The sequence below is a fragment of the Psammomys obesus genome, unplaced genomic scaffold, assembly GCF_907164565.1.
Source record: "Psammomys obesus unplaced genomic scaffold, mPsaObe1.curated_primary_1811, whole genome shotgun sequence".
Lineage (NCBI taxonomy): Eukaryota > Metazoa > Chordata > Mammalia > Rodentia > Muridae > Psammomys > Psammomys obesus.
The window spans coordinates 42,981,962-43,006,166 of NW_026591086.1; the positions used below are offsets into that span (position 1 = coordinate 42,981,962).

At 39.1% G+C, this 24,205-nt stretch overlaps 1 pseudogene; it reads left to right on the forward strand.

Moving 5' to 3' along the window:
- The first annotated feature begins 21,162 nt into the window (after positions 1 to 21,162).
- LOC129678970 (phosphoglycerate mutase 1-like) lies at positions 21,163 to 21,890 on the forward strand (annotated as a pseudogene).
- Positions 21,891 to 24,205: the final 2,315 nt, after the last annotated feature.

Sequence of the window (24,205 nt, forward strand, 5' to 3'; positions counted from 1 at the left end):
ATTTCTCTACAGAGACTTCTCTGTTTAGCTCCGTACCCCATTTTTTAATTGGATTGCTTGATTTATTGTTTTTTAACTTCTTTAGTTCTTTATATATTCTGGATATCAACCCTCTGTCAGATAGAGGGTTGGTGAAGATCCTTTCCCAGTCTGTAGGCTGTCATTTTATTCTGACAACAGTGTCTTTTGCTTTACAGAAGCTTTTCAGTTTAATGAGGTCCCATTTATTGATTGTTGCTCTTAGAGCCTGTGCTGTTGGTGTTCTGTTCAGGAAGTTGTCACCTGTGCCAATGAGTTCTAGGCTGTTCCCCACTTTTTCTTCTAACTGATTTACTGTGTCTGGTTTTATGTTGAGGTCTTTGATCCACTTGGACTTTAGTTTTGTGCAGGGTGATAAGTATGTCTCTTTTTTCATTTTTCTGCATGTAGACATCCAGTTAGACAAGCACAGTTTGTTGAAGATGCTGTCTCTTTTTCATTTCTGTTTCTATGCCAGTACTATGCAGTTTTATTACTTTTGCTCTATAGTCCAGCTTGAGATGAGGGATGGAGATACCTCCAGATGATCTTTTATTGTACAGGATTGTTTTAGCTCTCCTGGATTTTTTGTTTTTCCATATGAAGTTGAGGATTATTCTTTCAAGGTCTAAAAGAATTGTGTTGGTATTTTGATGGGGATTGCATTGAACCTGTAGACTGCTTTTGGTAGGATGGCTATTTTCACAATGTTAATTCTGCCAAGCCATGAGCATGGGAGATCTTTCCATCTTCTGATATCTTCTTCAGTTTCTTTCTTCAGAGAATTGAAGTTTGTTTTTTTTTTTTTTTTTCATAAAAGTCTTTCACTTGCTTGGTTAGAATTATACCAAAATACTTTATGCTTTCTGTGGCTATTGTGAAGTGTGTTATTTCCCCAATTTCTTTTGTCTTTTGTATATAGGAGGGCTACTGTTTTTTTTTTTTTCAGTTTATTTTGTAACCAGCCACTTTGTCGAAGGTGTTTATAAGCTATAGGAGTTTCTTGGTAGATGTTTTTGAAATCATTCATGTATACTATCACATCATGTACAAACAATGATACTTTAATTTTTTTCTTTCCACCAATTTCTATCCCCTTGATCTCCTTTACTTGTCTTACTGCTCTGGCTAGAACTTCCAGTACTATGTTGAAGAGATATGGAAAGAGTGGGCAACCTTGCCTTTTCTCTGATTTCAGTGGGAATGATTTAAGTTTCTCTCCATTTAGTTTGATGTTGGCTATAGGCTTGCTGTAGATTGCCTTTACTATGTTTAGGTATGTGCCTTGTATCCCTGATCTCTCCAAGACTTTAAACATGAATGGGTGTTGGATTTTGTCAAATTCTTTTTAAGCATCTAAGGAGATGATCACGTGTTTGTTTGTCTTTTCTTTCAGTTGATTTATATGGTGTATTATACTGATGGATTTCCGTATTTTGAACCACCCTTGCAAGCCTGGGATGAAGCTTACTAGGTCATGGTGGTTTATGCATTTGATGTGTTCTTGGATTCCGTTCATGAGTATTTTATTGAGTATTTTTGTGTCAATGTTTGTAAGAGAGACTGGTCTGAGGTTCTCTTCTTTGTTAGGTCTTTGTGTGGTTTAGGTATCAAGGTAACTGTGGCCTCATAGAATGAGTTTGTTAATGTTTCTTCTGTTTCTATTTTGTGGAATAGTTTGAAGAATATTGGAATTAGCTCTTCTTTGAAGATCTGGTATAATTCTGGGCTGAAATCTTGCCTTGGGATTTTGTTGGAAGGGAGACTTTTGATAACTGCATCTATTTTCTTCAGGTAATAGGATTATTTAATTGTTTCAACTTTGGCAAGTGGAATTTATCAAGAAAATTGTCCATTTCATTTACATTTTCTAATTTTGTGGTGTATAGATTTTTGAAATAAGACCTAATGATTCTTTTGATTTCCTCAGTGTGTATCATTATCTTCCCCTTTTCATTTCTGATTTTGCTGATTTGTATAGTGTCTCTCTGCCTTTTAGTTAGTTTCATTAAGGGTTTGTCTATCTTGTTGATGTTCTCAATGAACCTGCTCTTGGTTTCATTGATTCTTTTAATTTTTTTCTTTGATTCTAATTTATTAATTCCAGCTCTGAGTTTGATTATTTCCAACCATCTACTCCTCTTGAGTGTGTCTGTTTCTTTTTCCTCCCCTAGATCTTTCAGGTGTGCCAGTAAGTCACTTGTATGAGGTATCTTGAGTTTCTTTATGAAGGCACTCAGGGCTATGGACTTTCCTCTTAGATCTGCTTTCATTTTGTTCCATAAGTTTGGGTATGTTATGCCTTCATTTTCATTGAATTCTAGGACATCTTTAAATTTTTTCTTTATTTCTTCCCTGACCCAGCTTTTGTTAAATAGAGCATTATTCAGTTTCTATGCACGTGCAGACTTTTTGCTTTTTCTCTTATTGTTGAGGTCTTGTTTTAGACCATTGTGGTCTGATAGGATTTAACAGATTATTTCTATGTTCTTAACATATGTTGAGGCTTGCTTTGTGTCCGACTATATGCTCAATTTTGGAGAAGGTTAGTTGAGGTGCTGAGAAAGAAGGTGTATTCTTTTGTGTTTGGGTGAAAAATTCTGTAGACATCTATTAGGTCCATTTGATTCATGACCACTATAAACTTCATTATTTCACTTTTTAGCTTCTTTCTCGATCGATGATATGTTCCTTAGTGAGAGTCTGGTGTTGAAGTCTTCCACTATTAAGATGTTGGGGTTGATATGTGATTTAAGCTTTAATGTTTCTTTTACAAATCCAGGTGCCACTGTATTTGGGGCATAGATGTTCAGTATTGTGAGGTCCTCATGGTGGATTTTTCCTTTGAAGAGAATGAAGTGTCCTTCCCCATCTCTTTTAATTAACTTTGGTTAAGAGTTTGTTTTATTAGATATTATGATAGCTACTTCCATTTTCTTCTTGGGTCTGTTTGCTTGGAAAACTTTTTTCTAGCAGTTTACTCTGATGTAGTGTCTATCTTTTTTTCTTGAGTGCAGCAGAATGTTGGATCCTGTTTCCGCAACCAGTTAGTCTGTTCCTTTTTATTGCAGAGTTGAGGCTGATAGATATCGTTGCTGGTAGGTATTAGTGACCAATGAATGTTAGTTCTTTTTATTGTGGAGTTGGTGATGATACTGTATTTGTGTGTTTGTTTTCTTTTGGTCTTGCTGTTGTGAAGTTATTTATATCCTATGTTTTCTTGGGTATGGTTGATCTTGTTCGGTTGGAATTTTCCTTCTAGGATCTTCTATAGCACTGGGTTGCTGCATAGATATTGTTTAAATTTAGTCGTGTCATGGAATAGCTTTTCTCCATCTATGTTGGTTGAAAGTTTTGCTGGGTATGGTAGTCTGGGTTGGCATTTGTGGTGTCTTATGGTTTGCTTGATATCTGCCCAGGCCCTTCTAGCTTGTAGTTTTGAGATGTGGCATATGAAACTGCTTTCTGTGGACTCAGCAATGTCGAATGTGAAGCTGTTTTCTGTGGACTGCTTTTACTCTCAAGGTCTAGTTAAGAGCTTTCCCCCTGGTCACGTTTCTTCCCTTTCGATTGTGATCTTCATCAGCATGCCACAAACAAAACCAATCGGAAATCATGACCTTTTGAAGATACATCGATCGTCTAAGGAAACACATGCATGGCACTAGAATGGCCAGGATTCTTTAGGTACATGATTTCAGATTTCCAAGTGGCATAGAGAGGATGGCAGGCCAGAATGACTGTTCACTCCAGGGTGCCAGACTGCAGGTAGTAGAGCAATGGAAAGAAGCCAGCCCATGGATCCCTGCAGGCTGGAGAGCAGTGACTGAGGGACAGCAAATAAACACATTTGAACAGGCCTGGAGGACAGAGGTGCACTTTCAGACAAAATTTGACTATGCTATTTAGGCTAGTGTTTTGGTTTAGTATAGCATCTAAACACTTAGGGAGATTAAAAAAAAAAAAGTTGTGTTGCCCTCCATTTACCCATTGACTTATTAATGCCTATGTTCTCAAGTCCTCCATATTATTTCTTGTTGAGACCAGGATTTCCAAGACAAGTGTGAATGGTACCTAGATTTTTATTTCTCCACATATTGTTCATTTACAAGTAATGACATCACCTCAGAGCCCCAGGCACCTATCCAGACCCAGTGAATTGGAATTAGAAATTTAGCAGAATCTACTAGGGATTAAAAACTTTCTTTGGATTAGGGTAAACAGGGCCTTTCCAGAAAGACCCAGAGACAGCCAGAGATGTGAGATTTTAATATCAGTGGCAATTGATGTGGATATAGCAGGTTTTTAAACCAAGGGAAAATGTAAATCAAATGACACTGAAGGAAAAGCAGTGTAACTCCACCAGGCAGGTGACGACGCACAGACAGGAAGTGCAGCCTCCGTGATTGCTGAACATGGGCTGTGGGCCTGGTGTGACTTGGAGACATTCAAAATCAGCTTATTCGTATAAGCTGTCTAACAGATAGAATGCAGAGAGGAGAAATGCTGTGGTAGCCAATGGGGGAGAAAACCCCTCGTTTTCTATGTATCAGGTTTCTACCACACTCAGTTAAGTATCTAATAGCCTCCGTCATGGTGCTGCCTTAATAAAAGAAAATATATTTCAGAAATGGGAAAGGGAGCCATTTCTATAGCCTTCAAGAAACCAATTTTACCCTCATGTATGATTTTCATAATGGAAGGTTTGCTATTTACTCCTGTATTACAAAATAGTATTCAGATGTTATTTACTTTCTAAATAGCCAGATATATTTAATATCTGTAAATAATTCATGGATATTATTTTTAAACTGAAAACAAATTAAAATATGCATGTTTGACAATTTTTATCTTTAATGTATTTCTACACAAACACCATCAAAAACCCACTTCAGTACTGCACATGTAGCTCAGTGGTAGAGTGCTTTTTAAGAATCTGCGGTGCTGTTTTTAATGCCCAGCATCACAAAAAGTGTGTGTGTGTGTGTGTGAACTACGTATAATATATACTTAGGACTGATTTTATGATAACACTGAATCTGAGATTAAATACAGTGGATGAGAATCTTTATACCTTCTTTGCTTTTTATTTTGTTTTAGCTGTATGTGAGGAATGGAAACTAGGATCTTTGCAATGGGGTCCTAGTTGGCCTGATACTCATTGTATAGCTCAGGTTGGCTGGTAAAGTATTGCTATCCTTCTGCTTTAGCTAAAGTATGGACTGCTTTTATGCTATGCTGCTGAGGAGTTCACAGACAAAAAATAAAACAACAACAACAACAACAACAAAACAATAGTAGCTAGGATCTTCTTGACTTGCCTCTGTGAATCATCAATAACCTTTAAAAACTTGGACGGGTGCTTTTAACATTTGTTGTTAATTAGTTGCTATTGCATTTTTCATGGAACATCGCAGAAGCCAAACCAAGGAACTCCCTCCCTGTTTCCCAGCATGCCTCAATTTCCTGTTGCCTCCAGATTGTGCCCATTCAGGCAAAACAAACTTATAGTTCCTGCCTTGCAGGAATAACTGCAAACTGCAGTCAGATGTAGAGTTACTTAATCAGGTTGTAGAAGCAATATTTAATTTGGATGCTAATAAAAGAAGAGCAAATGAAAAATATTAAGCTGTGCTCTTGATTCCTGCTTCTAATTTTAAGGCGGAAATCATACATTAATTAAGCCACAATGCAAGAGCTCAGAGGCATTCTTTTGAGATACTCCAAAATAACACGGAGAAGTGTTTTGCTATGTTTGATAAAAGTGCCCCTCACTACTTGCTATGCATAAAATGTTACATCTCGATGTGCAGCATGGTAGGGTACAATAGACTGAGTTTTGGTGACAACTACAAAATTGCTAGACTAAAGGTGTAGCCCCCAACAGTCAGGGTTGAGCCTCCATGCTCTAACGCTGAAAAGCAGAGTATCCAAATACATGTTCAGAGAAAATGAGGGAGACCTAAGGTGATTTCCAGTGAGCAGAATCCTGTATTTCCAGCAGCATTTTTTGTGGGTGTGATGTGATTTGAATGCATCGGTGCTCCGGAGGTTTGCGGTTAAGAAACTTATGCTTTAAAAAGACTCATCAGTGGACTTGGAGAGGGGCATGCATGCAGAAAGGGAAGGGAGGGTGGGATTGGGAGGGGCGGAGGGAGGGGCTTATGGGGGGATACAAAATGAATAAAGTATAATTAATAAAAAAAAAGAAAATGTAAAAAAAAAAGACTCATCTTTGTTTCCAGAGAAGGCACTAAAATTTGTTCCTGCTTCCTGCACAACAACAAAATATAAATAGTGTATTTTCCAAAAATCCCTGGCAACTAAATCTCTAATGCTTTTCCCTGACTCATATCAAGGAAATAAGAGTGGGCCTGGAGAGATGGCTCCATGGTTGAGAGCACTGGCTCTTTTCCACAGGACCTGGGCTCAGTACCACTCACATAGCAGCTCATAACCGTCTGGAACCCCAGTTCTCGAGGGTCCAAAACCCTCCTCTGGCCTCCTCTTGCCACAGACATGCAGGTGGTGCATAGACATACATGTAGCCAAAAACACCTCCTCCCAAATTAAAAATTAAATTAAATTATAAAGAAAATAAAGAACACACGTAGAAATATTTTCTAAAAATTTTCACCTCATGTGACTCTAGCATAGTAACTTAAATTTCTGTTTTTGTTAGCTCTATTGATGGTTTTAGAAATCTCCTTTGAAGGAGATGACATGGAAATGGTGACACATCCCAGATTCCCCTCTAAGAAGTGGCACCTGCTGACAATGCCTGTCTTTCTGGGTCTCTTCTATTCTCCCATTATTAGAAAGCTAGAGACATGCCTTGTTTGTGTGGTCAGTTTTAATCTTCATTCTGAAGGTCTTGGTGATGGTGGTCTAGATTTAATGCAAAAATTTTAAATACTAGTTATTTTTGAACCTGAAAATGTTAGAGGAGAGAAACTGAATCTAGTGTACGTGTGTGTTTAAGTACATTTGCATGTGAGTGTGCATGTGAATATGTATGTTTGTGCATATGTATGAGTGTGTGTTTGTATGTGTGAGTATGCTTGTGAGTTGCATGGGAATATGCATGTATATAGTTGTGTGTGTATTTCTGAGTGTATGTATGTATGTGTATGAGTATATTTGAGTGTGTGTGTGTGTGAGTATATTTGAGTGTGTGTGTGTGTGAGTATATTTGTGTATGTAAATGTGTCTGGATGTTTGTGTGCATGTGTGTTAGCAAGAGTTTGTGTGTATGTGTTTGTATGTCTGTGTGCTTCTCTAATTTCAATAGCAAATGCAGTGGGGTTTATAGAACATTCCAGTGGTCTGAGGTTACAGTTTAGGGGAATTGTAGATTCAGAAGAAGTATTTTTTAAGACAACAGAAAATAATCATCATACAATTATGAATGTATAGCTCTGTAGGAAAAGTGTTAGTAGACAGACCTTCAGGCAGTTTCAGGAACTGCATAAATAAATTCTCTCTTCAATCTGGGTCTTTAATTCTCTGAGCACTAGTCCACTCTGCTGATGGGTTTCTTTGCTGACCTTGCACTTTATCTGAGGCTCCTTCCCATTTCTTTCATTTTTTTCAACTTCTTATACTCTGGAATAAAAAGCCTTCTTTTTATTGTCTTCCTTTTTACAAAATATGATTACACTGTTTTCCCTTTTTTCCATTCTCTTTCCAGCCCCTCATATGAGCTTCCTCTCTTATTCCATCGCAGAATCATAGCCCCTTTTCTTCATGTCTTGTCTAGGCAACCATATTGTGTTATCATGTGTGAAGATTCCCTGTCATTTCTAGAGTAATCGTACAGCAGGCTGCCTGGGACTCTGTCTCTTAGAATTTTCCCACCCCCTCTTTCATGGCATTCCCTGAGTCTTAGGTTTATGGGTTGTCTTGTAAATGTGTCAATTGAGATTGGGCACTACATGAATCATTTCTTGTCTGTATTTTGACCTTGTTGATTGTGGTTTCCTGTAATGGTGTTACAGGGAGAAATAAAATTTCTTGGGTGAGGGGTGATTGTGACATTTGTCTGTGGGTATAAAAATAGATATTCAAAAGCAGTTTTACAAATTCTCTAAAGTTTATACAAATTCTGTAGTGATTGTAATAGGTTCTCTCTAAGATCCGTAATCTCACTAGTCCTATTGTGAGTCCTCACTAGTCTTTTCCAGGCTTCCAGTACCGGGTATGACTTTTAATTTCACAGGTGTGGGAAACCCAGGCTTTTCTATGGCTCATTTTAGCCAGTCTTTCAAACTATCCCCCACTATCATAAATATTAAAAAAAACAGATAACACAACAGCAAAATTGCTTTTTTCTTTGTATCACATTGGGACACAATTACCAGGACCTTTTTCTTCTTTTACCACAAACATCTAGATTTTGTGGTAATATTTTGACATGCATGGTAACAATCCCTTTTTGTTTCTCCTTCCCTTCTTTCACACATTTTTCATTCTTTTTCTTTATTTTATTGAGAATAGATTTTTTTCACATAGTATATTGTGATTATAAACATTATACACAAATCTGTATATGCACACATATACACATAAATGCTCACGTGTGTGCAGGCACACACACACACACACACACACACATTCTGGTTAGCCTTCCCCCAATTCTTCCCAGATCATTTTTGACTTCTCACCCATCCACATCCACACATTTCCTTTTTCTCTATCCTTACAATGCAGTACAGTCACATTAAAAATAACTAAGTAATAAAAACAAAGTAAGATAAAAACAAAACTAAACAAATCAGAATAGGACAAAGCAGACAAACTACCAGAAAAAAAAAGATCCAAAGAAAATTCACAAGAGACACATACAGACATAGAAAGACTCATGTTACACAAACGTAAATGCCATATGAAACAACCCCAGACGCTGTAATATATATTGAAAAGTCTGATAAGGAAAGGAATGAATGAAGGAAGGAAGGAAGGAAGGAAAGAAAGAAGAAGGAAGGAAGGAAAATAGGAAGGAAAAAAGGAAAGAAAGAAGGATGGAAAAAGCATTATGAGACAAGGAACCTCCAAAAATGCCATGGCTTTGTTTTGTGTTGCCATCTACCACTGAGCTGAAGTCTGTCCTCAAGAGTGGTTTGTGTCCTCAGTGTGAGACTAACTTGGAAAAACTTAATTTTTCCTTTGTGAGTAATTAATAGTCGGGGATAGCTTCTGGATTAGTAATGGGGACTTACATCCACTTCCCTGAGAGCTGGGACCCATCTCTCAGCATGTAGAGACCCTGCAAGCTGCCGCCGACTTTGAATTCTTACGTGTGTCTGTCCTGCTGTATTTGGAAGGTCTTGTTTCCCGGTGTCCTCCATTTCCCTTTGGCTCTTATAATCTTTCTGCCTCTTCTTCTGTAGAGGTCCCTGAGCCCTGAGAGGAGGAATGTGATGGAGACGTCCCATTTAAGAGTGAGTATTCCAAGGTTTCTCACTCTCTTGCACATTGTCTGACTGTGGGTCTCTGTATATGTTCCCATGTGCTGCAGTAGGAAGCTTCTCTGAGGATGTCTGAACAAGGCCATCTTTGAGTATGGCAGAATGTTGTTGCAGTCATTTTATAGCTACATTCCTTTAGAAGAACAGTAGTACTTGTTTTTCCCATAGGTCCCTAGCCTATCTAGCCTCAGGTTTTTGGCTGTAAGTTCCATCTCATGGAGTGGCTCTTAAATCCAACCATGTATTGGCTGATTACTCCCACAGGCTTTGTCTAATATACTGCACCAGTATATCTCACAGGCAGGCTTAGGTAGGAACCAGCTTGACTTCTCTCTGTTCAGTGAGTTGTACAGGTGTTATCTTCATCGGTAGGCCCTCACCATCAGTTTGTAGAGAACAACCAATAGCTTTGACAATAGCCTGTATTGTTTAGGGATTTCCATGGGGCCGCTTTTGGTCAACAACTCGATTAGATATAACCCATTCCTGGAACTGGAGGTTTCATGTGGTGGTGAGAGGTGTCTAACTGGGGTTTTTTCTCCCCAGTCATTTGGTAATTCTAATTTAGATTTCTTTCATATATGTACATATTTTAAGAAGGTTCTACTGTATTGGGTTTCCATATAACACCTCAAATGGACCTTAGTTTTGGCTGTGTCTCCCCTTATTTCTTCCATTATCTCCTTATAGCCTCCCCCTCTGCATTTGGTCCTTTCATTCTCTTCCCCACTCCATCTATCCATAACTATTTATGATATTTCCCTAGCTTAGGGAGATCTATCACTTTTCTCTAGTTCGTTAATCTGTACCTAACCTCTGTGGTTATATGGATTGTACCTTGGTCATCACTGACTTAATAGGTATCATCCATACATAAGCAAATACATACCATGTTCATCTTTCTGAATCTGGGTTACCTTACTCAGGGTGATTTTTTTCTATGTTCATACATTTATCTGTGAATCTGTAATTTTTTTAACAGCTGACTATTCCATTGTATAAAAGTATCATTTTTTCTTTACCTATTCTTCTGTTGAGGGCCATCTATGTTGTTTCCAATTTCTGGCTATTATTAATAGAGCAGCAATGAGCATGGTTGAGCAAGTGTCTCTGTTGTAAGATGAAGAATCCTTGGGTATATGCCCAAAAGCTAGATCTAAAGGTAGACTGATTTCCATCTTTCTGAAGAATCACCACACTGGTTTCCGTAGTGGCCATATGAGTTTGTACTTTCACCAGCAATATATGAGTGTACTCTTAATCCACATCTTCACCGGCATGAGCTGTCACTTGTTTTGTTTGTCGTAGCTATTCTGACAGATGTAAGATGAAATCTCAAAGTACTTTTTATATTCATTTTTCTAGTGGTGAAGGAAGTTTAATATTTTTTTCAGTGTTTCTCAGGCATTTGTGAGAAACACTGAAAAACTGAAGAACTAAAGAACTCTCCTCTTTTGAGAGTTCTCTGCTTAGGTCTGTATCACATTTTAAAATAGGATTATTTATTTTATTGATTTCCAGTTTCTTGAATCATTTTTCTATCATGCTTTTTATTTCTTTAATTCCCTGGTCATAATGTCTGCTCAAAGTAAGGGCAAAACAGCAGACAAGGGATTCTAAAAACCATGCCTCACAGGTACTAGAGTTTCCAGTGAAAACTTTATAGTTTAATGAGAAAGAAATTACCAACAGAATCTAGGAGTCAGAGGAGCAGGCAGTGTCATTGGCCTCCACTTGCTAAGAAAGCTCTTGAGACATCAGCAGCACCTTTGACATTCATTCAGACCTTCAGAGGGTGCTTTCCAGCCTGTGTATTTTTCTAATTGCCTGCTGTGTAGGGTGAACCTTTACCTTCTCCTTTTCTATTTTCACACTGTGTAAAAAGTGAGAAACCTTCAAGTGGAAAATTAAGTATTTTTAGTTGCAATGCAATAGGAACTAGAGGTTTGTGGTTATTGGGGCTAGTGTGTGTAGGTTAGTGGAAGAGGACTGTGGTGAGACAAAGGTATAGAGGTGTCAGAAAGACGCTCACAAGAGTAAGGCCAAAACCACACATCTCTTGGAACAAAGCAAAACACAGCATACATTTCTTTAACAAACAGGAAAGTCTCAATGTGTGATGACAAGAAAGTGACGACAAGGTGTCATTGGTGTTTCAAGCTGGTCTTTTTCAGAGAAATGACCCTGCCACTTCCATATTACACATGCTTTCTCTTGGCCTGAAGATTGTCCCATTCGAAAGCAAGATTGTCCCTTGCTTTCTCCTTAGGTACCAGGTTTTATGCTCAAAACTTAGGGGAACAAAACATGAATAGAGCACAGCTTTTTGCTTTGGAGAATTTAGAGGTTGGGGCTAACAAGAGTTATAAACAAGTACTATGCTGCGTGGGCTTTGGCTTTGTAATGAAAAGAATAATTATTCTGATATAGACTGTCACACACACCTTTCGGTATTTCTAAGCCAAGTGGCAGTGGAGGCCAAGGAAACCAAAAATTGTTAGCAAATGCAAAAGCCGGAAAGGCAAAGAAAATTTCTTCCCCACAGCACTAACCTTAATTTTATACTCCCAGCCTTCAAAACTGGAAGAAGAAATTTCTGTCATTTAAAGCATTCTGTACCGTGGTCTGAAGATGTGTGTCAGCTTCAAGCACTGGCCTCCCTTTCCTGTCTTCTGCACAACCCAGCCCAGTCCATTCATGTAGACTTAGATAAAGCAAAGCCAGGAGGAGTCTTGCTTTCTTGGTCCCAGGTCACTGCTGCTTCCTGGATCATTATCAATATGCCCTAGGGCAGGGTACCCCAACCCTGTCTTGTGTGGTGGGGTGCAGATTTGTTATCTCCATAAATTACCCAGCTGCAATTCATGGCATTTGTAAAGTTGAAGGGCAAATACTGTGACTGGGTCAGTCTTCAGATTTCTTTTATTTTTTTTTTCCATCTCCAAAAATGCATTGAATCCCACATATCTGATACTGCTACTAACACAAGAAGGGTTCAAAATCAGGACTGAGCACACATAGTGGATCATTTTGTTCCCCAGCCCAGGGACCAGCCCCCCTTCACCCTCAGGTGCAGGGCCTATCTAAACATTGCTGCTTTTCTGATGATGATACAGGAACATTAATGCAGCCAAAATTTGATGGAGATTGAGACTGAAGTGAAAAATTAAGATAGCATGGATTTTTGGTGACAAATTGAAGCAGAATGTGGTTGAGGATGTCATATCAGAGGACAAGCCATTTACGAAGTTGTAGCTGTGGTTCTCTAAGCGCTGCTCCTGACGAATCACATTGTAGGCTTAGATTTTTTTTTTAACGAAACCTACTTTACTTATGGTTCTTAAGCACCTTTACCTCCCCCTCCGACCCCACAGTCTTAGGTAGGAGATTAGTAGGGAAAAGGGCTGTAGTCCTCTTCTATCTACTTTCTGCTGATCAGGGTCATGGGTCAGAGTCAGTCATCAGGATACCAGCAGTCCAGTCCAAAGGCCACCATGAAAAAGCCAAAGCTGAGAGACTCAGATGGATTGCCCGGAGAAGTTCTCTGGAGTGTTTCTCTTTGAGAAGCCAAGTGTTGAAGCACGAAGATCAGCACAGCAATGTCTATCCAGAAAGGGATGTCTCCTGTGCATGGGCCTCTATGTATCTCCTCTCCTCAAAGTCTGCCCATGGATATTCTCAGCTGGCCAAAGTCTGGCCCCTCACACGTGATGGGTCACAGCAAAACATCAGGTACCCTCTCATAAGCCAACCTGGGCAAACCATCACATGCCTAGCTTGCAGCAAAATATCACATGACAAAATTTAGTCTTCAAAGAAACCAGAACTTTTCACTTTATGACAGAACATAGCAGAATGCTAAGCCTGTACCTTACTCTAAACACCATGGATCAGGAGCTCTGGTGGGTGCAGAAGCCGGCTTGACCAGGCGCTCCAGATAAACAAACGTGGCTCATCCTGCAGGCGGGAGCATAAACTTCAAAACGTCTTCACGTTACACTCCCCTGGAAGTGTAAAATATGATGCCTGGGCCCCATCCCAGAACACATGCTTTAATTAGTCAGCAGGAATTGAGATACTTTTGTTTGTTTTTAATTTAATTTTTTTTTTGTAGAATTTCACATGAGCACCACCCCATAGCATTGTCATTTGTATCATCATGCATTGATATCATCTCTATTTTTTCTTTCCCCTTCAACTCCTCTGCATTCCACCTCGTCTCTTCTCAAATTCATAAGCTATTCTTTTATACTTATTATACACACACACACACACACACACACACACACCCTATTGAGTCCAATTAGTGTTGTCCATGTGAACATGTGTGTAGGATTGGCAACATATCAACGTGCTCATCTGTGCAGAAACCTGATTCTTTTCCTTTTTCGGCAGATATCAATCACCCGTCATCTTCATCTAGGCATAGGGCCTTGTGAAACTTTCTCTCATCCATCTGGTGTGTTTGTCTGAAGCACTACTGCAAGACATCTTCCCAATCCTCTGTCTCTTACACTATTTCTGCTCCTTCCTCTACAACTGTCTGTGACTCTTAGGTGTGAGCGTTGTATTTCAGATGTGCCAATTGGGCCTGGGTACCCACGATCACTTATTCTCTTCCTTAAAGGTTGTAGATCCCTGTGATAGTCACTATGTCTGCCAAAAGTAATGTTTGTTCGTGAGAAGTGAGGGCTGTACTTATAATGGGTATAAGGATAAATATTTACAGTGCATCTAGAAACTGCTTTACTTTAGCAAAATGGTAGGTGTAGGTTCTCTTCTAGGGTCTCTGACCCTTCTTACCATGGGTTCGTGGCTGGTTTTACAGAAGCAGGCAATTGATGACGTGGTTATTCAGATGTTGGTTACCTCCAAGTTTTCAGTGCCACCGTTGCACCACAGAGGATATTTTGCCAGGCTGCTCACTGTTGCGGTTTGCAGGCTTTTCAGCTCGGAAGCACCACTGATTTCTTTTTTCCCTTGCCAGTTTACATAGCACCTTCTGAATCTGTGCTAGGTCGTCCTCAGAAAGGAGGCTTCTAGGCCAATGCAGTTCCAACTCAACTCCTGCAAGCCCCATGTCTCAGGAATAGGATGTCTTTCCTCTGAGACAATCAATCTATATATCCTGTATTACTGGGGTGTGGTCTCTTTTACCTTCTGATTAAGAACTTGAGGGCAGTAACCCTTGCCTGGTGCTGATATTTCTTTTTTGTTTTGTTGAATAATTTATGGCTTCCTGGGGGAACTCCAACTCCATTGAAAAAATAGATGTATATGCACAGACACACATATATTTATATATTTTAAAGTAAGCCCATAAATCAGTAGGTTTCCCTATGGCTTTTGCAAACAGCCTTGTCATTGTTTATCCCTCTACCCTCCCTTTCCTTGTGTATTACCTTCCTTATGCCCCTGTCCTCAATTACTTTCCTTTCTCTCTTTTTGAGACTTTCAAACATTGAATAATTTTTTTTAATGTTACATAATAATGATGATGATGATAATACAGATGGCAACTCAGTCAGGGTGACACCAAATCTCATGTTTATCGACTTTGTTATGTATCTCTATGCTGTGTGGCAGCAGGGACAAAGCAGCTTCTCCCTTGACCTCCCAGACTCACTATACAAGGCCTCTTATTTACTTCTGTTGCTACAGAGGAAAGAGTCCCTGAGCCCAACACGACACTGGAAGATGAGAGTTCACATATGATGAACAGGTGTGAGCAACCACATGTGTTTCACATTACTTTAAAAAAAACCCACTTTGGTTTATAAATCCACGAAGCACTTAAACTTACTACACCATACCCCTGTTTTCAGTAAGTGCGCTGATCAGGAATTCCATATAGAACCCCAAATAAACTCACGCTCCAATGGAGCCATGTTTTTATTAGCAAAAGGACTCACAAGGGTTTCAAGGTCACCATTTATAGCTTTCTTTCAATTTGTATTCATTTATTAATTAAAAATTTTCTGAGCTAGTGAAAAAATATAGGGCTGACTAGTGGCCCTTGGTGTTTTTGTTTTTGTTTTTCATGATATGAAGTACACAGTCTACTATGATATTTAACTCGCACTACCCTATTTCATCCTCTTCTCACTCCCCCTAATGCCCTTCTTTCCAACAGGCTTCCTCCATTTGTCAGTCCCTTTCTTCCTCCTTTTCGTCTTTCCTTTCTCCTTTTGTTCCTCCCCTGGCCCCACCCCCTGCCTGTCTCCATGTCATAGCTGCTGTGTGTTCATGACTTCAGTGACCATGTTCTACCCAGCAGACCACGGCCAACTATATTCCTTTTTACCCTTTGGCTCTCATAGTGTTTTCACTATGTCTCCTGTAGTATTCTGTTTTGAACAAAGCACTTGCAAATTAATTGTTTTCAGCACTCTGACCAGTTGAAGGCCCCCACTTTGACCAAAACACTCACTGCTAAAGAAAGGTTCTCTAACCAGGGCTGGGACCTGAATTATTCTTAGTGTAAAACAAATATTTAGAAGGCAGTTTAACTACATGCCTACTTAGAAAAGCATCAGTTGCGATTTTCTCCTTCGAGGGCCTGTGACTTCCCTAACTATAAGCTTCTGACTACAGTTCCACAGTGACAGGCATGTATTTGCCTGCAGCAGGCCTCAGATCCAATCAGGAAGCAGTGGGTTAACCACAGAACATTCATGTCAGTATTGCACCATGGGGCATATCTTGCCGGGCAGTTTAATATTGCAACAGTCATAGTCTACAGTCAGTTGTAATTTTTGATAATTATTTTCCCCAACAGCGAGTATCACACATTTTAGTATTATTAATGGGAGCCAGCAGGAGGGAAGTTTCTAGTTCACTTTCAGTTAGGTTTTCTTTGTGTGTGTCCTGTGTTTTATGTCTTCAATAGTAGGGTCTTTGTGCCTCATTCTTGTTGGTAACTGTGATGGCTAATTTATGTCACCCTGATATAAGCTAGTCACTGGAGAGAAGGGGCCATCAATTGAGAAAATTTCTCTATAAGATGCAGCTGTAGACGAGCCTGTAGGACATTTTCTTAATTAGTGATCGATGTGGGAGAACCCAGCTCATTTTTGGTGGTGCCACCCTTGGGCTGGTGGTCTTGGATTCAGTAAGAAAGTATGGGTAGCAAGCTAGCAAGCAGCACTTCTCCATGGCTTCTGCATCAGTTCTTGCCTCTGGCTTCCAGCCCTGTTTGAGTTCCTGTCCTGATTTCCTTGGGTGATGAACAGTGATATGGAAGTGTAAACCAAATAAACCCTTTCCTCACAAGTCGCTTTTGGTCATGGTGTTTCACCACAACAACAGAAACCCTAAGACTGTAACCAAGGGCAATGGCAATGACTTGTATTGCTTTGGAAACCTCTCAGGTCTATCCAGCCAACAGTTCATAGAGAGCATCCTGAAGCTGCCAGGAGTACGTTGGTTTAAAATCCATAATGTCTGGGAGCAGAATTAACTACTTATATGGATAATTCTGTTCAAGTTTCTTATTGAAAACCAATTCTTTGAAGTCATCTGGGTTCTTTTTAAAAAGAGAACATTTCCTTGTTCAGGTAAAGAGAGTTGCTATGTGTTCTGCATATATGTTGCTACATATGTCACTCCTGCATAACCTCCCTGCTGTCCCCTTCCACCAGAGCGGTGTGTTTCTAACGACTTGCGATCCTGTGTGACCAGTAGTGAATTTAAAGTCTGTGCTAATGTTTATTCACTCAGTGGTTCGCACACATGCATAATGACATGACCATATAGTCACAGCAAAGGAGCCTCAGCATTCTACCACAGCCTGCATTCTCCGTTTTCTTCCCACCCGTAGCAAACACTCTTCATCTTCTCGGTAGTTCTTTCTCTTCCAGAGTGTTAGATGATTGAAGTCATGCTGTAGCCTTTCAAACCTACATCCTTATCAGAAACGAATCTTTTTCTGGCTTCCTAGCTCATTTCTTTTTAGTTTTAACAATATTCTGTTGGTGAGATACATGACAGTTCAATTATCCAGGTATTTAGTGAAGGACATCTAACGCACTTTAAATTTTCCCGGTCATGAATGAAGCTGCTATGAATACCTATGGTCAGGTTTTTGTGTGAATATAAATTTTCAGCCCACTTAAAGAAGCATTAAGAAGCTCATTGCTAGATCACATAGTAACTGCATGTTTAGTTTGGTGTGCTGCTGAGACTTTTAATGGTATGCAAATGAATATTATGATGACTAATAATCATGTGGGATCTCATGGCATTTTCTAAACAATGATACCATCATATCTTGGCTACGTGCTCTGATGGATTATGTAATTTAATCTATACCACCAGATACATAACATGCTGAACCTCTTTGATAGAGCTGCAGGGAGATCTAACAACTTTTACTGACACTAGAAGTAGTAAATTCAAGATTTAATTCAGACCACCTAAGAACAGAGCTTACCTTTAAAGTGGTTTAGGCTTTATGTCACCATATTTGGGACTTACAAAACTCAGTATTCTAGGTAATTCATTTCTTATTGTACCACAGAGTTGCGGAAGATTTAGAAAGTGGCCTAGATTCAGGTAGTTTTTTATACTGGATATTAATCAGTGAGTTCATCCTAATTTTTTCTTTTACTTCATATATTTCTTTATTTTATAATTTATTTCCTTAAAAGAATTATGAAATACACTAACCACATAGTGGATTTCTTAGAAACCTGAGGAGATTAATAACAGTAGAAATCCGTCTGACTGTTCAGATGTTTTTGTTGTTGTTTGACCTATTCATGTCTCCTTACAAAAACTCCCATCACTCAGACAACACCTGTCATATCTCTGTTTCCTGTGGTCTCCAAGAACCTGACTAATACAACATTAGGAGAAGCCAATGAGTTATGTATGTATGGGTGTGGAAAATTAAAACTTAGCCTTGAATCTCTTTGTGAGTCAGAGACTACTTTGCTAGAGTGGAATGTGGCTCTGCCCATGGTCTTCTAGTTTGGGTATAACTGGAAGGGTTAGAAGGAAGAGCTGCTGGCCCAGCTCTGCTCGGCTCCAGGACTGCAAAAGTTATCACAAGGTACTTTAAAGTTCTGTGTTTTGGATGGCTCAAGTTCTTCAGAGCACATTTGAGCATCTGTGGAACTGCTGGGGTGGCACCAGTTCACGCTTAAGCTTCTTTCATTAGAAGCACAATTTACAAACATACCCTTCCTGGATAGTTATTTAGGCTGTTATGATTCCACATACCTTGTTATAGAATTATGATTTCTTTTTAGCTAGCATAGATAATTTCCTTTCAATCTGAGTTTCTAGTTGAAGTCCAGGTGACAGCCTACTTAGGGAATCTCATGTTCAAACAGTTGGACTTCTCATCTGCTCAAATGCCTGGAATCATAACTACCTTCTCTAATTTAGCCATGGGCAAAATCTTTGAATAATGTGTTCTAAGTTGGCATGCAAACTCAAAATCTGAGAATTCAAGACAGTCTTTTAAAACTGTCATAGTTTAAAAGAACTTTAAACTAGGAACTTTTAAAATCATAAGTGTTCTTTCAGTATATTATTAACCTATCTATCAAAGACACTAAAGATTTACTTATAATTATACTTAGGATAATTGATGGCTCATTTACTTTTTTTCTTATCCATGTAATTTGGTTTGCTAGTGCTCTGTTAACAACTATACATTTTTAATATTTTCTTTTATTAATATTTAACTTAACATACAAATTAATGAATTTCATTATATTTTTATACAAATGAATCATTATACTTTTTACATTATAGTTATCTGAAAAAATTAAAATGTGATTTTTAGTGATGGATTTAATTATGACATTTTTATAAAAATGCATCATAGTTTTAAAATTATAATTACCTGAAAAATTGAAATATGAAAAAGAAACACTTTTAGAATTTCTGTAGGAGATGATGTGTGTTTGTTTTTATTTGTGTTTCTATTTTTCTTTTATGTCTTATCAAAGTTATATTTAATGCATGATATGAACTATCTTTTCTATCTGAGGTTTGTGTCCAAATCTATGTCCACCAAGCCAACTGTTTCTGTTGATGCCAGTAGAAACCAATGCTTCTGTTTTAGGAATTTGCTTAGTTGAGGCCTTATTCTGTACTGTTTTTTCTTTCTTTTTTGCTCTTTCTTTCTTTCTTTCTTTCTTTCTTTCTTTCTTTCTTTTTTGCGGGGGGGGGAGAGGGAATCACTTAGACATCTGTTCTTAAGGCGCAAGGGTTTTCCAACCAGATGCATGTTTCTTGCTTTGTGCAAATAGTCAGATTTATAAAGGAAGGATTATAGTAGCCAAAGTGTTTCTTATTCCCTTCTACATCCTGATAGCTGAGAAAATCCCTTGTCCCCTTTCTTCATTAAAGGCAGACAGTATCAGCCTTTCTGTCTCATGACACACAGTCTTATAACAAACGGGCCAGCATTCCTCTGCACGCTTTGCCTTATTCCTTGTGTTGGAGACACTGCTGCATTTTTTGGCAAACATTTCAGGGCCATTTATTGTTCTTGACATTTAATTAGTTATTGCCAATCCCAGTACTTCTTTAATAATCACAAGACATTGCACTGAGGGTAGTGCAGGTAGAACAGAGGAACAAGGATTTTGGAGGCAGATGGTTCAGTTTGTGGATCCACTACAAACAAAATAAGGGCCATTGGGCAATTACTAAAATTTTTTGAATGCTCACAGTCTTATATTCTCTGTGCAAGTCATGCTTATTTCACAGTTTTTGTCAGATTAGAAGAGATGAAATTTACCTAGCATCCAAATTGTAGATAGCCATATTCTGCCTGTTTATGATAATTTTTTCCTTAAGCAAAAGGAAACCGATTTGTATCAATTTTTTTTTATGTCTGTGGTTGAAATAGCCACGTTTTATATTTGCAATTTCTTCTTGTGGTTCTCATTTTTTCTTTATAGCTTTTGCTAGCCCACATGCTGTGAGTGACCATTTTGAACTTTTAAGGATAATTATTAAAAATCTTCCAGTTACCTTTAAAAATCATTTTACAACCGGCCAGTTGTAAATTGTAAAAGGGCTTTATGTTGCTATGGAAGACAAGAATAAAGCTTGTCTTGCTCACCAAACTCTTCTCATGCTGCCATTTTCACAGCTATATGATAGTCTTTGTTAGATCAATATTTAGGATTTACCTTACTCTGACTGTGTAGACATAAGCCACCAAGGTGATACTCAAGATATTCTGTAATTCTTTTTCTTTCCAGTAGTGAATTCTTATTATTTAGGAGTTATTAAATATCCTATTTACTCATTTTAATGTAATTTTCTGTATACTCATTATTAATTGAAAACCCAAATATCTATCAAATATCCAAATGACATTTCATATTATATTCTTGCAGAAATCTCAAGCTTTCTGGCTTGCTGTAATTGGGCTGAGTGATTCTCTGTGCTTGATACCCAGCTGTTCTCTTTTGATCTGCACCCTCACTAACAGAATAAATATTTTCTTTATAATTTTCTGTGTTGATTTTTTTTTTTTTTTGTAGAACATATATTTTACATTTTATTTTCACGAAAGGTATTTCACCGCAATTTTCTGAACATGACTTCACAGATCTAACTTTGCGTCTGCTGAGCTTTGTATTTAATCCTTAAGCTTAGACGACAGTTTTGCTGGATAAAGAATTTTACATCACATCCCCTGCCTGCCGCCATGGCTGCCTATAAGCTGGTGCTGATCCGGCATGGGGAGGGCGCCTGTAGCCTGGAGAACCGCTTCAGCAGCTGCTACACCATCGACCTGAGCCCTCAGGCCAGGAGGAGGCAAAGCGAGGCAGGCCAGTGCTGCAAGACGCTGGCTGTGCATCTGCTTCACCTCTGTGCAGAAGGGAGCAATCCGGACCCTCTGGACAGGCCTGGATGTCGTTGACCAGATGTGGCTGCCAGTGGCCAGGACCTGGCTCCTCAATGAGCCACAGTATGGGAGTCTAACCGGGCTCAATAAAGCAGAAACTTCTGCTAAGCACGGCGAGGCACAGGTAAAGATCTGGAGGCGATCTGATGATGTTCCACCACCTGCGATGAAGCCGGATCAGCCCTTCTACAGCAATATCAGTAAGAACTGCAGGTATGCCTTTCTGAGGACCAGCTGTCCTCCTGTGAGAGGCCGACGGACACTATTGCCAGGGTACTGCTCTTCTGAGATGAAGAAATTGGCCCCCAGCTCAAGGAGGGGAAACGGTCTTGATCGCTGTCCATGGCAATTGCCTGCGGTGCATTGTCTAGCATCTGGAGGATCTCTCAGAATAGGCCGTCAAGGAGCTGAACCTGCCAACTGGCATTCGTATCGTCTTGAAGCCTGTTAATCCCAAGGAGTTCCCGGAAGATGAGGCGACCGTGCGAAAAGCCATGGAAACTATGGCTGCCCAGGGCAAGGTCTAGAAGTGAAGCTGAGGAGGAAGACTACTGCCCCAAGAATGCCCTCCATGCCTGTTCATGCCTGCTGAACCCTTCCCCAACAGCTGTCACACTGACTACATCCTTAGGATCTTAAGTTTAAGCTGTAGCTGCAGATGGGGACCCGTGGCCACCATTCTGATGTTAGTATTTTATCCACCGAACCCACTCCTTTCATATAATCTAGTCAGAATAACACCTTTGAGGGTGCAGTTCCTTGGTCCACATCCAGGAGAGTTGAAAGGTAGTAATTACAGCCGTTTGTTTACTAAGTTACTAAGGGGCTGCTTAGGAAGAGTCAGGGAGGAGCCATGCTGTGGCGTGAGCAATGAGGAGAAGCTGCAGCCCAGTTTTGTCCCTGGAGCCTGTCCTGCACTCTTCCACAGTCAGGTAACTGGGGGCTGTAGTCATTCCAGTGGAGCGTGATTTAAAAGCTACTACTTCCTTTGTAACCCTCAAGGAGCTACTGGCTCCAGAAGGTTGGGATCAATCATGTTCAAATGCCCTGAAAAAATATATATGCATATATATATCTATATGTATAAATGTATGTGTGCATGTATACATGTATATATTTGTGCATGCATGTATGTATTTCAGCACACAAAAGCCCCTCTCAGGTTCCTAGTGGAGGCTGAAACAGTCACTAGAAAATAAGTCCTTCCTCATATCAAATGGGATAAACTCCTTGTCCTCAAGGGGCAGGAGTACTCCTTACTGTGTTCAGATCCCATTGCCTTATTTTGTACAGGTGTCTCTTGATTATGTCCAAGTTTTCATCTTTGACTGAATCATGTTCGAGCTGCTTGACTCTACCATGTGGGTTCAGAATTAAATCTTATTCCAGATCGGCATACTAAAGGAGTGATGTGCAATAAAAAAAAAAAAAAAAAATAAAAAAATAAATAAATAAATAAATAATAGGATTTTACATTGCTAATTGTTTACTGGTTGAAAATGAATTTAGTGCTAGTCTATGCTAAAGATATAGAGATACTAGAAGTTTCTTGATATGAAATGAAAGAATACAAAATAAAAAAAGATAAGAATGTTGGGATTTTCTTAATATGTAAATGCTCAGTTATCTGAAAGCCAGACAACACTGTCTTCATTCAGGTTTTAGACACATGATGCTGCAACAAGGACAGGAGTTTCTGAAAAGCATGACATTAGCCAGGGACTTGCATTCTGATGCTATCATTGGAATAGACTACATAGTTTCAGTGGCAATGTTGAGATGCTGTGGAGCAAAGCTACCAGCTTCGCACATATGCCAGAGGCAATGTGAATGCACTTAATTACTCCGTGAAGTAGCCAGACCCACCTGTACCTTGAGATGAAAACAAACTGCCAGGGTTCCTGAAATCTCTTTAACCTCTGTTGGAACCACATACATTCTGGGTTTGCTGGAGAGTAGCTTGACTTTCATCCTTGAGTCATCTCACAGAACCAGACCTTTCTGAATAGGATAGACACTGTGTTTTCCCTCTTACATAGTGTTTGTTTGTATAGCCCTGACTGTCCTGAAGCATGCTCTGTAGATCAGGCTGGCTGGAAACTCAGAGATCCACTTATCTCTGCTTTTTGAATGCTAGGATTAAAAGTGTGCACTACCATGCTCGGCTAGGATAGACACTCTTGGAAAATATTTTTTGTGTAAATATTACACGCTCATTTATTCTATTATTTTAACACAATTTATGTAAAGGTACTTGTTTCAGGAAAAATTGGAGAATAGGTTTTCATTTTCCTTTTTTAATTAAAAAATTTTATACGTTATATCTTGATCATGTTCTCTCAATCTTCTCTCCCTTCCCTACCTACCCAATTTCATGCTGTTCTTTCTTTTTCTTTGAAAAAACAAGCCAAAAAGAGAAATAAAATTCAGAAAATAACAGAATTAAAAACAAACAAGCAAAACACCAATTAGACAAAACAAAACAAAATTAAACAAAAAGTCCACAAAACAAGTAAAACATCCAGTTCATTTTGTGTTGGCCAGCTACTCCTGGGCATGGGGCCTGCCCTGCAGTGTGGTGGAAATACACAGTGACACACCACAGGAGAAAACTCATTTTCACTTTGCTCGTGTGAATCAGTTACAAATAACTTCTTGGTTAATGACGGGACCCGTGTCTACTTCCCCTCTCTCAGTGCTGCCACCTTGTCTGGATTGAACTTGTGAGTACTTCCTTGCTTAAATCTTTCTCCTAGCTGTTCATTAAAAATATTGATGGGTACCATGCACTGAGAAAAAAGTGAAGCCTCCAGATGAGAATTACTGGATATGAATTGAGCCT